This window comes from Pongo abelii, chromosome 3, assembly GCF_028885655.2.
Source record: "Pongo abelii isolate AG06213 chromosome 3, NHGRI_mPonAbe1-v2.0_pri, whole genome shotgun sequence".
In the NCBI taxonomy this organism is placed as follows: Eukaryota; Metazoa; Chordata; class Mammalia; order Primates; family Hominidae; genus Pongo; species Pongo abelii.
In genome coordinates this window covers 111,263,625-111,277,602 of record NC_071988.2, presented here as the reverse complement: position 1 = coordinate 111,277,602, position 13,978 = coordinate 111,263,625, and the positions used below count along the sequence as shown (strand labels likewise).

The window sequence follows — 13,978 nt, the reverse complement described above, 5'->3', positions numbered from 1 at the left end:
TAATGATGGTATTAAGCACCAACTGGGCTAAGAATGCATTATAGGAAAAAACATAGGCATTGGAAACAGGAGAGCTGGGTTCAAATCCTGGACCTATACTTAAAGTTCCCTAAGGACTCACTTTCCTCATGTTTCAAGTAAGAGGGAGAGAGGGACTCATTCTTACCTTAAAGGTTAATGTGGGGGTTAAATGCTAAGAGGCAAGAAACATATTGCTTGCTACAATTAGTGCTAAAAAATATTACCCCTTTTCTTACTCAATTTGAGAGGTGCTGGGTTCTTAACTTTTGTGCATTTTCTTGTTTGTTTTACATATAGGCAGAGGAAAGGCAAGATACCATCTTTAGTCATTTAAATCTATGATTTGGAGAAAAGATGTTTTCAAAGTATCCTTGCTCATTGACTTTGCTATACTAGAGAGTATGAGTATTAGCTTGCAGACTTTGTGAGTGTAATAATAAAACAGAATTCTATGCATCTACAAGTATAAGCAGAATTTTTACTGAGTAATTTTAAAACTTTTTTTATTATTTTTCAGATCACCTTAGTCCAAATTTTTTAATTAGTTATTGAGGTAGAGACTAAAATGTACTTTCTCTTACATTACGTACTGAAAATATTATTGCATGTTTGATTAGTTAATATGCATATTATTAATTATTGTAGGTAATAAGAAAACTGATCTAAAAGCTTTGTTTACTCAACCTGTTTATCATGGTCTTAAGGAAGTTTTTTTGTTACTTTTTGTAAACTGCTTTATAATTTTACTGTCATATATTCAGAATAGTCTTATTCAAATACATCCAAAACACTGAGTATATCAATAAAGTCTTTCAAAAATCAGGAAAAAATAGTGGGTTTTTCCAAAGACAGAACTTAATATAAGAATTTCTCTAACTGTACTGAAGGACTGCCAAAGGATATAATGGAATAACAGGAAGATCAACAAATGCAGGAAGCAGGGATCTCCCATAAGAGAAGAGCAATGAAAGATAGAGGTTGGGGTTATTAAAACCAAAAAGTTTAAAGCCATACCTCTGTAGAGTTGGCACTTATACTTCTGAGGTGAGGTGCTGGCACCTCAGGAAGCACGAGGTGAAGCCTTGAAGAGTTTCAGTCAGATGCATGAGGAAGGTGCACTGCATGGATGGCTGGTGCTGGTTACTCAGATGCCCAGGGGAGGAGTCCCACATTGTTAGGCCTCAGAGATCTGAGGAGAGGATGCTTTATTCGAGGTCCTGGAATCCCTGAGGGGAGCTTATATGGTTTGGCTCTGTGTCCCCACCCAAATCTCATCTTGTAGCTCCCATAGTTCCCACGTGTTGTGGGAGGAACCTGGTGGGAGATAGTTGAATCATGGGGGCGGGTCTTTCTTGTGCTGTTCTCATGATATAGAATAAGTCTCATGATATCTGATCGTTTTAAAAGTGGGAGTTTCCCTGCAAAAGCTCTCTCCCCTTGCCTGCTGCCATCCACATAAGATGTGACTTGCTCTTCCTTGCCTTCTGCCATGATTGTGAGGCCTCCCCAGACATGTGGAACTGTAAATCCATTAAACCTCTTTCTTTTGTAAATTGCCCAGTCTCAGGTATGTCTTTATCAGCAGCATGAAAATGGACTAATACAGTATATTGGTACCAGGAGAGTGAGGCACTGTTGAAAAGATACCCAAAAATGTGGAAATGACTTTGGAACTGGGTAATAGGCCAGGGTTGTAACACTTTGGAGGGCTCAGAAGAAGACAGGCAAATGTGGAAAAGTTTGGAACTTACTAGAGATTTGTTGAATGGCTTTGCCCAAAATCCTGATAGTGATATGGACAATAAAGTGCAGGCTGAGGTGGTCTCAGATGAAAATGAGGAACTTGTTGGGAACTGAAGCAAAGGTAACTGTTGTTATATTTTATCAAAGAGACTGGTGGCATTTTGCCCCACCCTCAAGATCTGTGGAACTGGGAACTTGAGAGAGAGAATTTAGGGTATCTGGCAGAAGAAGCTCCTAAGCAGCAAGGTATTCAAGATGTGACTTGGGTGCTGTTAAAGGCATTGAATTTTAAAAGGCAAGCAGATCATAAAAGTTCAGAAAATTTGCACCCTGACAATGTGATAGAAAACAAAATCCCATTTTCTGAGAAATTCAAGCTGGCTGCAGAAAGTTGCATAAGTAACAGGAAACCAAATGTTAATGCCCAAGACAATAGGGAAAGTGTCTCCAGGACATGTCAGAAGTCTTCACAACAGTCCCTTCCATCATAGGTCTGGAAGCCTAGGAGAAAAAATGGTTTTGTCGGTCAGGCCCAGAGTCTCTGTGCTGTTGTAGGCTAGGGACATAGTGCCCTGCATCCCAGCTGCTCCAGCAATGGCTGAAAGAGGCCAATGTAGAGCTTGGGCCATGGCTTCAGAGGGCGCAAGCCCGAAGCCTTGGCAGCTTCCACATGGTGTTGAGACTGCAAGTGCACAGAAGTCAAGAATTGAGGTTTAGGAATCTCTGCCAAGATTTCAGAGGATGTAAGGAAAGGCCTGGATGCCCAGGCAGAAGTTTTCTGCAGGGGTGGGGCCCTCATGGAGAACCTCTGCTAGGGCAGTGCAGAAGAGAAATGTGGGGTGGGAGCCCCATACAAAGTCCCTACTGGGGCACTGCCTAGTGGAACTGTGAGAAGAGGACCACTGTCCTCCAGAATGCAGAATGGTAGGTCCACCGACAGCTTGCACCATGTGCCTGGAAAAGCTGCAGACACTCAGTGCCAGCCCATGAAAGCAGCCAGGAAGGAGGCTGTACTCTCCAAAGCCACAGGGGTGAAGCTGCCCAAGACTGTGGGAACCTACCTTGTGTGTCAGTGTTACCTAGATGTGAGACGTGGAGTCAAAGGAGATGATTTTGGAGCTTTAAGATTTGACTGCCCCACTGGATTTCAGACTTGCATGGGGCCTGTAGCCCCTTTGTTTGGGCCAATTTGTCCCATTTGGAATGGCTATATTTACTCAATGCCTGTACCCCCATTGTATCTAGGAAGTAACTAACTTGCTTTTGATTTTACAGTATCATAGATGGAAGGGACTTGCCTTATTTCAGATGATACTTTGGACTGTGGACTTTTGAGTTAATGCTGAAATGAGTTAAGACTTTGGGGGACTGAGAAAACATGGTTGGTTTTGAAATGTGAAGACATGAGATTTGGGAGGGGCCAGGGGTAGAATGATATGGTTTGTCGCTGTGTCCCCACCCAAATTTTATCTTGTATCTCCCATAATTCCCATGTGTTGTGGGAGGGACCTGATGGGAGATAATTCAATCATGGGAGTGGATCTTTCCTGTGCTGTCTCTCGTGATATTGAATAAGTTTCATGAGATCTGATGGTTTTAAAAATGGGAGTTTCCCTGCACAAGCTCTCTCTTCTTGCCCATTGCCATCCATGACATGCTCCTCCTTGCCTTCCACCATGATTGTGTGGCCTCCCCAGCCATGTGGAACTGTAAGTCCATTAAACTTCTTGCTTTTGTAAATTGCCCTATCTCAGCTATGTCTTTATCAGCAGCATTAAAAAAGACTAACACAGGAGCAATAAGAATGTTTCTGGACTTGCAGAAAGAAGTTGAAGGCTGGAACCAATTGCTACCACTGGAACGAAGGAAGATGGCTGGAGTGGGGGTGCCACTAACAGTAACAACTATCAAATAAGAAGGATCGAATGCCTTTTCTCCCGCCTTTCACTGTCTTCTAAGGTCATTAATTGGCAGAATCTCATAGAAAGCCAGATGGTACAGGAACATAATTTGTAGACCTTAGCCCCAGTGCCAGAGAAAAAAGGGAAAAAAATAGACTTAAAGAGCAATGGCTTTGTAACTAGCATAGCAACATTTTGTAAGTTTAGAAAACTCTTATTTTATCAGTTTTGTTCTGCAAATTCACTTATTTAGATCTTAACATGTGTTGTTTTTCTGATAATCTGTCAAAAAGAACTGAGTATCTGGTGTTTATGGAAAGCAAACTAATATCTGAGTATAATTTTCATTTCAATGTTAAATGTCTTTATTTAAATACAGAGAACAGTCGACTATCATCATCATTTCAATTGATTATCCAACTATGACATCTAGTTGTAAAACAGAAATTAATTCTCAGAAGTTATTACTTTCTATCAAACCTTAAATATTCATCAATAAGATACATCTTCTTTTCTAGGACCCTATAAAATGATTAATAAATTTATTATTATTATTTACTGTACAAATATTCTGCTGTTATTTATTCAAACAGAAGTATTCCATATCCTGAATCAGTACAATGTTAATCTCCTCTGTTTACTATGTCCATGGAAAATGTGCCAGTGATTTGATTAGGACCATAAATATTTGTTTTTGTATTCAGAGTCCCTTCATGTTGTCAAAATCCTTACTGCCTGTATAATCATGTTTATTCCTTGTGCTTTTGTTTGTTTTGTTTTGTTTTTGAGACAGAACCTCGCTCTGTCACCCAAGCTCCTGGAGTGCAGTGGCATGGTCACTACTCACTGCAACCTCGACCTCCCATGTTCAAGTGATCTTCCCCCCTCAGCCTCCCAAATAGCTGGTACTACAGGTGCATGCCACCAAGCCCAGCTAATTTTTAAATTTTTTGTAGATACAGGATCTCCCTTTGTTGCCTAGACATGTCTCAAATTCCTGGGCCCAAGAATTCCTCCCACCTCAGCCTTCCAAAGTGCTGAGATTACAGGCATGAGACAACATGCCCAGCCCTGGCATTCAATTTCAGCATCTACAAAACTGTATTTATTTTAAGGTTCCTCTTGAATCAAAATTTATCCACTGAGTATACATGTCAGGACACAAAACACACTCTATCACAATTGGAAGGACAGGAAATTTGGAGAATATAGTATAAAACTAATATAGTAACAAGAGTAGCCTAATTTTTCCCAAAGGGTCCATGAATTCACACCCTACTGGACAGCTGCTCTCAACTTTTCATTTTCTTCACAGAGTATTCAATAGTTCTGTCATTGAAAAGTGTTTCTGCCAGGATTGATGGTGTGAAATAAAATTTATGAGAGCCATTGCTTTGGACTGAGCTCTTGCACTAGGCCCAAGGGACCAAACAAAAATAGAGTGACTCATGTTACAGTCCCACATTATCAAGCCAAAACTAAGTTGTTTGTCTGACCTTCCTAGAAATCAAGAGAGTAAGAGATAATAGCCAAATCCCCAGAGGAGCCAGTTTTAGCTGGCATGATAAGGAAGTCCCCTCTGCCTTTAACTTTTATAAGGAAAGTACCTTTGAAATAAGAAGTCTACTTTTTGCTCTCTGTTTCTGCTTTCCTTGGCCTTTTACTGTATATAAAACCAAACTCCTCTGCTCAGCTTATCAAAAAACTTATTATATGATATAGAATAAAGTGTTGCCTGATTCTAGAATTACAGATAAAAGCCAATTAAGACCTTTAAATAAGTTGTAATTTTGTCTTTTGGCAACAGTTTCTGAACTGAGTCTGGGAAATAAATAATGCAACAACCAGGTAAAAGGAATGGAGAAAGATGAGTGAATTCCTTAAAGCTGTCTTTTCTCATTCTGGTAAGTTCCTTCACTCTACTAAAATAAATAATTCTACCACCTGGATAAATTTGGTTCCTTAATGGAAAAATAATATCATCAGTAAAAGTGGAAACTGTGGGTAAGAAAAGGGAAATAATTAAAATGCCTAAACCAACTTTAGTGTCATTAAAATATCAAACAGCTGAACTAGAATGATTCAATAAGATTTCAAATCAACAGTTAGCAGTCTTTTCATGTAGAAAGAAGTCTGCATTTAGGAAGCCGTTGAAAGAAATTGCTAAGTTCTAAGGACAGGTCCTGTCCAGACCAAAGCAGGCCCCTAGCCCTAACAGGGATCCCTTGGGTAAGTAGACCTTTTGCTACAATAAGAAAAAATGACATCAAAGGAGAGGCTGAGTGCTATGATCTGAAGATCAGCGGGTGAGGAATCTCTTGGGAATCTCCTGGATGCTTGCACTGGACACAAGGCAGGCACTGGAGATGTAAAGAAATGTGTGGCCCTCAATTGTTCAACAAATAGCCATCAGTTCAAACTGAATATGTAATAACGCAACTGTCCGCAATCAGGATTTCAAAGCCCAGAAAAATACATTTAAAAGGTCAATCCTTTAGAATATAGCAATATTCTTTATTGTCTATGCCCTGTTTAGCAATCAACCTTCCACATTTTCTACTGAGTTTTCTAGACAGCTTAGAATGAAAGTCCTACAGGGTAAGAAGTTCAAGAGTTAATGAATGCTTTTGTTCTTCCAGGTGGTTCTAATAAGAGTGGTAAAATACAACAGCATATTCTTTATAATTTGATTATAATCCAATTTTGTACATTCTCAAACCTAAACTTTGTTTACCACACTGATGATTTTTGAAGTTAACTTCCCATCAATACCCCTTTTAAAGAGTGAGTGCTGAAATTATAACAGCCATATGATATTGATGGGGCTGCTTTTAGAGCCTCAAATTCAAGTTCCAGAAATTTATTTTTAGTTGTGCATATTTATTGTAAAATATTTGTAGTGCCAGCTTATGTTTTCTATGTCCAGATTTTGTTCTCCACCTTCTGAAGCCCGCAGAGTATGAAACAAGCATTTATAATGGAAATGATGGTGCTAATTTTATGTATTTTATTCCCTGACATATTTGATTCCAATAGAGTAGACAAAAGGATGGATTAGTAGCTATGATCTCTCTCTTTCTCTCTCTCTCTCTCTCTCTATATATATATATATACACACACACACACACACACACACGGAAGGCATCAGATATCTCGTGTGTATACACATACTATATATAGGATATAATGATTTATATGATATATATGTGATGTAAGTCTTCACGTCATCCATAGGTATAATATCAGTTGGTTAATCTTGGGCCAGTCATGTAGCTTCTACAAACTTTAGGCTTTCTGGACAAAGCAGTATATAATGTTCAGTATGTAGTTATGCCAAAACAAAGGTCAAGATAAAGAAAGATTCTACCTAGAGCAAAAGAGAATTTATATATATAAATTTTATATGCAAATTATATACAGTTTTATATACAAATATAAATATCACCCTGATGTAGTAGTTTGCTAGGATTGCCATAACAAAATGCCACAGACTGTGTGGTTAAACAACAGAAATTTATTTTCTACCAATTCTGAAAGCTAGAAGTCTGACATCAATGTATCAGCAGTGTTGGTTTCTTCTAAGGCCTCTCTTTGGCTTGTAGATGGCTGTCTTCTTCCAGTGTCTTCATATTGTCTTCTGTGTTTATGTCAGTGTTCTAATCTGCTCTTCTTATAAAAATATCAGTCATATTAGATTAGGGTTCACTCCAAGGTAAGAACTGAAGAGCATGCTCTTTTCTCTGATGTGGACAAGTGATTCCATCTAGACTTAAGTCTTTGGAGAGCAGTCTCTCAGATGCTGACCCTCTCTACAATGGAGAGAGCGCATGGCACGGCCTGCTAAGCTACTTCTCTGCCATTCTGCTAGGCAGGTTTCAGGCCCTGACAATATAAGACGTGAGCCTCTACTGATCTTTGGATAAGTTTCTCTGCATTATTGCAAAACAAGAAGCATTCTGTAGCTGTGTAGTAAAGAGAGGAGAACACTTGCAATATTCTCAGTCAAGATTCTCAACTCCCTGAAGAAAAACAGTGTATTTTACATATATTCATGCTGTTACAATTACATTGTATAGAAAGATTATTAACCAAATATTGTATATATGAAAACAGAGTTGAAAGCTCTTCAACTATTTCAGTTGATGACTCCCAAGATGGACCTGACTGTACTGATATAATCTGATGGATTTTTATTTGAAGGTATTCTAACAGAACTATATTTTATGGTATGGAAACGAAGAGAATTGTTTTAGGGAAGAGCATGTTTAATGTTTTCAAATATTTTTATCTCTAACTTATATTTTGGCTTTTCTAGTTTGTTTCAAATTTTCACACTTGGGTCAATTCTCTTTTGCTTTAGGTAGGTTTTTTTTTTTTTTTTTTTTTTTTTTTTTTTTTATCTTGACCTTTGTTTTGGTGTATTTCTGCCTGACTGGAAAAGTTTTTATAACTCCACTTTCTTTTCATCTGATTAGTAGCTCTTCTGTGTCCACAGATAAATATAACCTTTACTTCTGTGAGCATTATTTTGGTATATGTATTTTTGTTCCAATTAGGGAAAGAGCAGCAAAATGATTTTCTTTCTTGTTTTCTTCCTAAAACTTGCTTTAGAAGCTAAGTGGGAGCAGCCCTTTCACACACCATCATGGTAGTTATTTACGTGCATTAGCGCGATTCATTTTCACAAATTTATGAGATGGCGAAAGTTAACTTTTATTTCTTAAAGAGAGAGAACAAGTGGAGAAAAAGGTCAACTGCAGATGCTTGAGATTGTATTGTGTGCTCCTTAAGAAGAAATATGGAGTCAAAGTGCCTCATCATTTACCAGTTGTGTGACATATCACAAAAAGAGGGAGTGTAAACAACCAAAAATTTAACTTGGACAATTGGATTGGTAAAAACTTTTTATGGGATACGCAGGAATACAGTTCTTAAAATTTTATAAGATGGCATAAAATTTATTTCTTTGATAAATGACATTATTTTCTTAAGATATCTTTCTACAAATGGAATTGCTGAGTCAAGATGCATATTGAGGGATTTTGATACACATTTTTAAATTACCTTTTAGAAAAGGTAATTTTTAGTAGGAAAGTAGAAGTTTATCTGTTATTGCTAGGCATACTGATTTTTTTTCTTTTCCTTATCTGCATTTAATCACTTTTCTTTAATGAGCATATACTACTCGTATAACAGAAAATAAAGGATGATTATATTTGTGAAGTGTCATGCCAGATTGTCCTGTCCAGTTTGAAATCCACTTTGACTTTTAATCTACCTTGAGATGTTATTTTAGCTCCCTACAGCTTAAGGGCATAATCCAAGATGATTAAGGAGATTGAATTCTCATTTAATTGATTGTTGCCACAGACACTTACACAGAGATAAAGCCATTAAACACGTGTCTCTTTTACATTTGAAAAGATGTGGCAAATAATTTTACTGCTTTCTTTAGTATACATAACATCATAATATTGTGACTGTGCATGAGTATACCATTCTGTCTATATCTTAATGATCTAGTATGTATATGCTACTTTCTTACATGAAAATGAGCTGTACATATTTGAGTAATATTGGTGACTTTTTTATATAAATCAATTTTTCCTTTTGATGATTACATTATACGAAGATGTTTGAATGCTGTTTTTTCTTTGTTATGTGTATACTTATATCTGTGAAACATCTAGCTAGATGTCCTGTAGGAATCAGTTTTACATATGTAAACAGGTATATTTCTGTACTCTAAATTTTGATAATTAAAATAATTCGTAACTTTATTATTCAACTCTCAAGTGTTTAATAGCCATTGCTAACAAAAATTTCTCTTTGTGGCTAATCTGATTACTTGGAGTTTTTTTTTATTGTGACCAAAAAAAGCAACCCTGCACATACAACTTTAATTTCAATATTTTAATGATGAAATTTAAGGATAAATTAAATAGAAATGGACTCAGAAAAGAATCAGTAAGACTTAGTGAAGGATCATTGTCTACTATAGAGAAGTTGATTTAAGATTAACTTATTAGTAATATTTAACATATATAAAGAATTATTAGACTGGGTATATAGACAAGCATTTTATTCTTGGAAGACAAAAGAAGAAAAACTGAATTCAACCGATGTATATGAAAATAAAAAGCAACAGTAAATTAAAAATAGATAATTAAATAAATATATGATACAGTATAACATTTTACAGTCAAGATGATGTTACAAATCCGTATTTATTGACATGGATATGTTTTTATACTGAAGTGTTTATCAAATAGCCATTAAGAGATAACTTCTTTGAATAATTTGCTTTCTAAATTTCTTAACTACATAAATTTCCAGCTTTATATGGAAAACCAAGTTTTCAAACCATTAGTGATGTGCTTTTTATATAGTGTTCAAAAGTTTCTTTCTTTCTTTCTTTTTTTTCCCCCAAAATGGAGTCTTGCTCTGTTGCCCAGGCTGGAGTACAGTAGCACGATCTCGGCTCAGTGCAACAACCACCTCCTGGGTTCAAGCAATTCTCCTGCCTCAGCCCCCCAGGTAGCTGGGATTACAGGCACCTGCCACCATGTCCAGCTGATTTTTGTATTTTTAGTAGAGATGGGGTTTTACCATCTTGGCCAGGCTGGTCTCGACCTCCTGACCTCAGGTAATCTGCCCTCCTCAGCCTCCCAAAGTGCTGGGATTACAGGCATGAGCCACCATGCCCGACCTAAAAAGTTTCTTAAATGTCACTTTATACTCTCAAATTATCTAGAAAGGAAAATGTATTAAATTCCTGGATATTTTGGATATTGTAAGGAACATACTTATTTGCTGTATATACTCTGTTTGTAACAGTATTGTAACTTCAGTTCAAAACAATACACAAAACATTATAAGTTCCCTTAATATTTTAAAAATTCATTTATTTTCTTCCTTTCTGAATACAAATGCTGTTCAGTCTGTTGATTCTTCACTAATCTGAAATATTAGGGACTGATTTCTGAATTGGATATTCATTCTGAAGCCTTTCAGAGCCACTGGCACAAAGGGTCTGTCCAACTTGGAACACCATTTGTTGTATCATTTTATTTGTTTCTCTTGGCAGATCCACATAATTCATACAGGACTATGCCACTGTCTTTTGAAAGAAACCAGGTTTAAGAATGTAAAAATGTTAATAAAGATAGTGAATGTTAATTCTGTCATTGTTACTGCATTTCTTCAAGCTGTGGCTGCAAACTGCTTTGAGTGATGTTATTGTAATTCACACATTAGGGAGAGAAAGAGAAGTTTGGTAGATTTTTAATTAATGATCCCTATCAATGCTCCTTGACCTTTCCCACTCTATCTCTCCACAACTTCCATCCCTGGTTGGAAATTTTTTGCTTACCCATACTAAGTGAGAGTTATTGATGGGAAGGCATCAGATATCTCACGTGTGTTGTTGGTGGGATGGGAGACCGTGGAGGATGGGAATAGGTGGAAATGTACTGCAATGGAAAAAAAAAAAAAAAATCATGTCCTAGGACACCCAAAACACGGAGGCTAGACAATAACAACAGCCACTTGTACTGAGAGCTTCCACTCTGCCTGGCTCTTTACTATGAACCACATTATTCATTCCTTACAACAATCAAACAAGACAAGTAAAATATCATGCCCATTCTTTAATGAAAAAACTAGAGATTAGAGAGGTTATAGATACTTGCTCTGAGTCACTGGTAATGAGTAGTAGAGCTTTAATAAGTCCCTGAATTTAGGTTGTATCTAGTACATTTACTCTTAGAAGTCTATCATGCTCACCAGAGTTGCAGAGTTGAGTGTATTTCTTGGGCTCATTAATGTGTTTTTTTCTTTCTAATACTAAAGTCATTTGAACTTGTTATATTTTGAAATATTTAAATGTCTTTTCTATCTGGCTTTAATATCTTTAATCTTGGAATCTTGCATGCCTTCATATTCTTAGGACCACAAAACCACAGGAATATTTAAAATGATATCTAGTGGAAACAGTATGAAATTGGCCATGGGGTCAAATTAGAGAATCTGAATACTATGCTTCTTCTTGATTGCTCTTCATATTTCTTCACAGTAACCCTATTCCACCATCTCACGCTCACCCCCTTTCCAAAATCATACATAATGCACTCCCAACAGTATGCATTAGGCTTTCTCTACTCTACCCACTATGAAATTACACGAGAAGCCTATCGTGATCTCAATACCTTGTCTCTCTTATATGTTTACAGAAGGTGGGAGGAAGGTGCAGATAGAGAATAAGAAGCAGGTGGCTCCAGCATCAACATTACATCACCCCTTGTGTTCAAACAAATACGGAATATTATCCAAAGATAATAAAGATTGTATTTTCTTAACTTAAACACATTAAATCGATCCTCTCTTTAATCACTTGTTAATGGGCAGCGTCTTTATTTTCATGCCATTCTACTCTGCTGTCTTTGCTATAGCACAAGTTTACCACATACCATACCTAAAAATTCAGTTGTTCTATGGGGGTAAACAAAGTCTAGGTTAAACATATATTTCATAGAATGTTAATCTATAGCAAAATTAATGAATTAAATCCAGATAAAACAATCCTATTAAGGTGTGGTAAAATATTTACATTTCACTTAGCAAAGAGAAAACCAAACATGATTATTGTAGTTATGAATAGAATATGCACGTTAGTAATGTTTCCAAATACATTATTACTTCATATTTCTTATGAGGTACAAGCCATTCAATTAGTTTAACGTTATATTCAGAGAGGCTAAAGATTTACTGAAGACCATGCTGTCCATCAATAATGAAAAGAAAAATTAAAAACACTTTATTTTAACTTCTAGTTCCCTTCTTTGTACTTGAGCAGGTTTGCCTCCTTAAGAATACAGATTTAGAACATATGCAATATCACTATCAATATTATGTGTAATTAAAAGTTCATTGGATGTTTACTGTGTTCAAGGCATTTTGAGGAGTGATAAGAGTTAAACATATAGTTGTAATTCAAAATGACAATGAAATTAGTCTACAGTTTTCTTTTTTTGTAGGTAGTGAGAAATCATCTCCCCCTATTGAGGAATACCAATATAGAAAAGGCAAAACTTTAAATATGAATGAACTGTTTTATAATAACATAAGTTCTTCTTGATTTCCATTGTCACATCCAAATTTGAAGGCTATTTCTAACACAGCTGGGTTCTACCTTTTTCCTTCTCACTCTTTACCACACCCAATCTGTGAGGCTTCAGACAGAAACTGCTAAGTCAGGAGACAATTGTGCCTTCTGTAACAGTTTCTGTTAAATTGTCTCAGCTCTGCCACTTAAAAAAGCTAGGTGATCTCAGCGTATCACCAAAACTCTTGGAGCTCAGTTTCTCTGTCTATAAAAGTTACATAAAATGTAATTTATCTGCTTGTTATGACTAAATAACATAGTACATTAGTCCTTTGCCAAAGGACTAACAAGTTACCAAATAAAAGTTTGGAATCATGTCAAACGTTTATAAGAAGTGCAACCGTCCAGAAATAATTCTCTCACATTGATCTGTTGTAATGAGACCTAAAATATCTCATTTTATTTACCTCTTTGACTTAAAGCACCAGGTCTCAAGGAGGTCACTGTTATACTATAAATATGTCATATGAAATAATATATTAAATAATTGTTGTAATACTCTATTGAGGTACTAGTTGTAATAAGGCACAATGGAAAACTTATACTATTAACAGTAGTAAAAAGAAACAACAAAAAGCAATAAAAAACAAAACACCCATTCATGCAACGACATGAATGAACCTCACAAATATTATGCTGAGTAAAAGAAGTCAGACAGATATAAAACAAAGTTTATACTAAGTGATTAGATCTTTGTGACATTCTAGAATATGCACATGAAGGTACAAGGTAACTGTCTGGAATGATGAAAAGGTCCTGTGTCTTCAAAATAGTGTGGGTTACACTAATGCATGGCTTTTTCAAAACTGATTTAAAGGGACACAACATCTGAGCATTTCCCTAGGTGTAAATTACACTGCAATTTTAAAGAATCATCTAATGACATTGTGTTTATTTTTAAACACTTCTTATATTTTGTGGATGCATACTGAATGTTTACAGCTGAAAAGATATATATATAAAGCTTGAATTTGGTGAAAAAAAAGAGGGAGGATTGGTAGTGATAAAGTGAGTGGACTTATGGATGAGACGTGATCAGCCATGCATTGAAAAAATGTAAAAGTTGGATGATCTTCACATGAGAGTCCTTTATTCTGTCTACTATTGCATATGTTTGACTATTTCCCATAACAAAAAGTTGAAAATAGAG

General features: G+C 36.2%; 1 protein-coding gene across 1 annotated transcript in view; it reads left to right on the top strand.

The window, feature by feature from the left end:
• SNCA (synuclein alpha) overlaps positions 1–13,978 on the top strand; it is a 179,365-nt gene that overhangs the window by 53,106 nt on the left and 112,281 nt on the right. The gene's annotated exons all lie outside the window — the stretch shown is intronic.